We start from the raw sequence: 3,793 nt of genomic DNA on the forward strand, positions 1-3,793 counted from the left end.
ATAGTAGTAGTTAAAGCTTAAGTCGTTAGGTAATGGCCCACTCACTCCTCTGCACAAGTACAGAGGAGTAAGGTACTCAGTAACATCACTCACCCCTATGCACTTGCCAATGCCAGCACCCTGCTGCCGCCAATATCAGCTGCAATGGAGATTGGGTAGTGTATATGGGGCTTAAGAAACAGCAGATCTGCTAATAGCGCAGCTACAGGAATCTGTACATAAATGCCACTGACGGCACTCTAAGTCACTTGGTGCATATTCCTTACTGCAACTGTCGTCAGTACTACACATGCACAGTGCAATTGGCACATGGGTAATACAAATAATAATTGCTCAGCTCAACACACATCCACCTCTAAGGCCCATAGTCACTTATTTGTGATGGAATAGGAAAAGACACAGTTCTGCAGGAAAATGGAACAGCTGCATCATAGGGCAATTAAAAGAAACATATCCATGTGATTGCGAAACATAGATACTGTATCACGCAGAAGATCATCACAGGTAGGCATGCAGAAGATGAATGATTCAATAAAACCCGTCACACAATATTTGACATCATATCCTCAGATAATCAATGAAAAAAGTCCCAATCATTTAAATTGTGAGAATGGAAATGAAGTAAAAGCTAGGGTAAAGCAGGAATATGCCAGGTGGTTTCCACGGGATGGACATAGAGATCAATCTCTGGAGGATTCTGAGCATGCTTTTAGTGTAGCTCTAAAAACACATTGTTTCTTTAATAACCCCTTACCGACGCAGCATGTTTTTGCCTTCCTGACAGAGGCCTTTTTTTTTCAAATCTGACAGGTATCACTTAAGTGGGGATAACTTTTTTTTGCTTTTACTTATCCCAGTGATTTTGAGATTGTTTTCCCGTGACACATTGTACTTTAAGTTAGTGATAAATTTTGGTCGATACAGTTTTTTTTTTTTTGTGAAAAAAAACAAAATATCGTAAAAAAAATGAACATTTTGCAATTTGCAAAATGTTACATTTTCTGCTTGTGAGACAAATAATCATACCACTCAAAATAGTTAATAACTAACAAAGACCATATCTATACTTTATTATTACATCATTATTTCAACCTACTTTTAATTTTTTTGGACACTAGGGGGCAGCAGAGTCAAAAGTATGCACATCACACAGTAAACGCTGCTTTTGGCTGTTCACGTTTGAACAGCCAATCGCAGCGATCGCCCATGGCGGGGGGCATCGCTGCCCCCCCTGGGCAATGAGGGAATATGTCTGCTGTCAGGGACAGCAGACATCGACCCTCTGTCACCGCGTCCCTAGACGCGGTGACACTTTGAAGTCATGACGTACATTTACGTCATGTGTCGGGAAGTACATCCCGACCATGACGTAAATGTACGTCAAATGTCGGGAAGGAGTTAATAGCTCAGGTAAATTGGTGTTTTCCGCTGCAGTTATTTTGAATAGATATATAGAAAATAGAAATGTCTTTTCATCCTGATGAAGGTGGATTCAGTACTTGTGTAGTTTCACGGCGCCAGAATGGCTAAAATCAACTATGCCAACGTGGACAGTGGGGTATGAAATATCCACGTTGGCATGGACTTAAGTTACTTTATTTTAGATAGTTTGCCGAGCGTAAAACCCGAAAGTAGCACGGCGCCATGCTGGCCTCCACCCAAAAATCCACCTCTTTGAGGCAACAAACTTTCATGCACAACATTATGAAAAGCATATACAATTATCTTAAGGCTGTGTGCATAACAAACAAATTAATTTCTTGTATGTACATAGACTGTTATGTACAAAATTATTGAAAATACTGTATAAAATTAGCTGCAGGTTATGTGTACAAGGTGTATATGAAACCGTATTTAGACTAGAGTCCCATCCCTCCAATATATCTCATTAAGTTATGCAAATATCCCAAACTAGAGAAACATCCGATATCCAAAATACTTCTGGTCCCAAGCATTTCAGATATGGGAGACACAGCCTGTATTCATCATTTATATATGAATTTGCAAATTAAAGGAACAATAATGATGTACAGTAGTTTTCCAAATGATAGCATAAAAATAATCGCAATGTCAGCTTACAGCAGGATACAGTAGGCGGGTAGATCCAGACTTTCAAATAGGAAATTATATAATTGGCCAGAACTGCATGGCAAACCGCATAATCCTCTAGTGACATTAGCTAGAAATGGCTTTTAAATAATTTGGTTGTACAGAAAAAGGACACATTTGTTATATGTCAATTCAATGTCATGTCATCTTCACAAAGTTCTCAAAATTACATAGCACATCTTTATAAAAGGCATTTGTCAGTAACTGGTAGATTACGTGTGTAGATATATAAATAGAACACACAAAAATGCATATACAATATGCATATGCAGTGCTATTACTACAGTAGCAGGGCATTCTAGTCCTGTGACAGAACTAAAAAAGGAGTCTTCCTAAACACATAACTTATTTGTATAGTGTATATATATAACATAACCTAGGATGAGCAGTGATAACTTACAATACTTGCATATTATACATGTTCTTTCCAGGTTTTACAAATCAGTATATACTGGGCAGATGATAATCTGGTTAAAGAAAAATGGGTACTTGTATACTATCACGGCTCCCACGATGGGCATCGTACGGGGAAAAATCGCATCGCATGCTATGCGATGCGATGCCATTTTTCACAAAAATCATGGACATGTGTTCAAATCATGTAAAATGCACCCCAAAAGTCATTTTTCACACTGTATCACCCCCACTATCAACGCCAACCCGAAGCGTGGCGAGCGCAGCGAGCCCGCGAGGGGCGGCGGCACGCGTCCTACGACCTTTTCATACCCCCACTATCCACGTCGGAGTGGAGTTGAGAATAGAAAGTGTGGCGAGCGCAGCGAGCCACCGTACCCGAAGCGTGGCGAGCCCCGCGAGGGGACGCGGATACCTGTGAAGCCCGCGAGGGGACACTGATACCTGTGAAGGTATTCGCGTGCGCTCGCCACACTTTCTATTCTCCACTCCATGCCGACGTGGATAGTGGGGGTATGAAAAGGTCGTAGGACGCGTACCGCCGCTGCTCGCCACGCTTCGGGTTGGCGTTGATAGTGGGGGCGATAGTGTGAAAAATGACATTTGGGGTGCATTTTACATGATTTGAACATATGTCCATGTGCGATGCGATTTTTCTCTCAAATGCATTAAAAACCCGGTAAAATCGCATCGCATCACATGGCATGCGATGGGAGCCGTGATAGTATACAAGTACCGAAAAATGGCCACCATCACTGACCCCGCTGTGGGTTTCCTGTGCCCAGGATCCCCACAGTTCCGGAAAACTGATTCCTGCAGGCACTATGCATCTTCCTCTCCAGGTCATAGTAAGCAGTGCTGTGTTCATTTTCAGCACGTGTTAACTAGGCATAGCCAGGGCTTTGTGCAGTCAACCACAACAACTGAAACCACGGTAAGAATGACACCTACCGTCTTGTTTAGTTATTTGTATCACTGGCCAGCTGCTAAACCCATATTAATTATCAGTTTAAGCAATCAGAGAAGAGCAATTCCTTCAAGATTTTATTTGAAATATAATTTTAAAATAACACTCCAGATAAGTTTCCATCCATAAAATATTTGTTTTTAAATGTGAGCGAAGTAATGAGGGAGGAACATTACACATGGCAAATTCATTCAAGTCCTGAACAGCACATCATTAACAGTGGCTTGGTATTCCACAACCTGCTATGGCCACACTGGGAAAGGTTATATGGTATGACTGCTGATTGCTTTGCTTCCACCAATA

The sequence above is a fragment of the Crinia signifera genome, chromosome 4 (assembly GCF_055691185.1).
Source record: "Crinia signifera chromosome 4, ASM5569118v1, whole genome shotgun sequence".
Classification (NCBI taxonomy): Eukaryota; Metazoa; Chordata; class Amphibia; order Anura; family Myobatrachidae; genus Crinia; species Crinia signifera.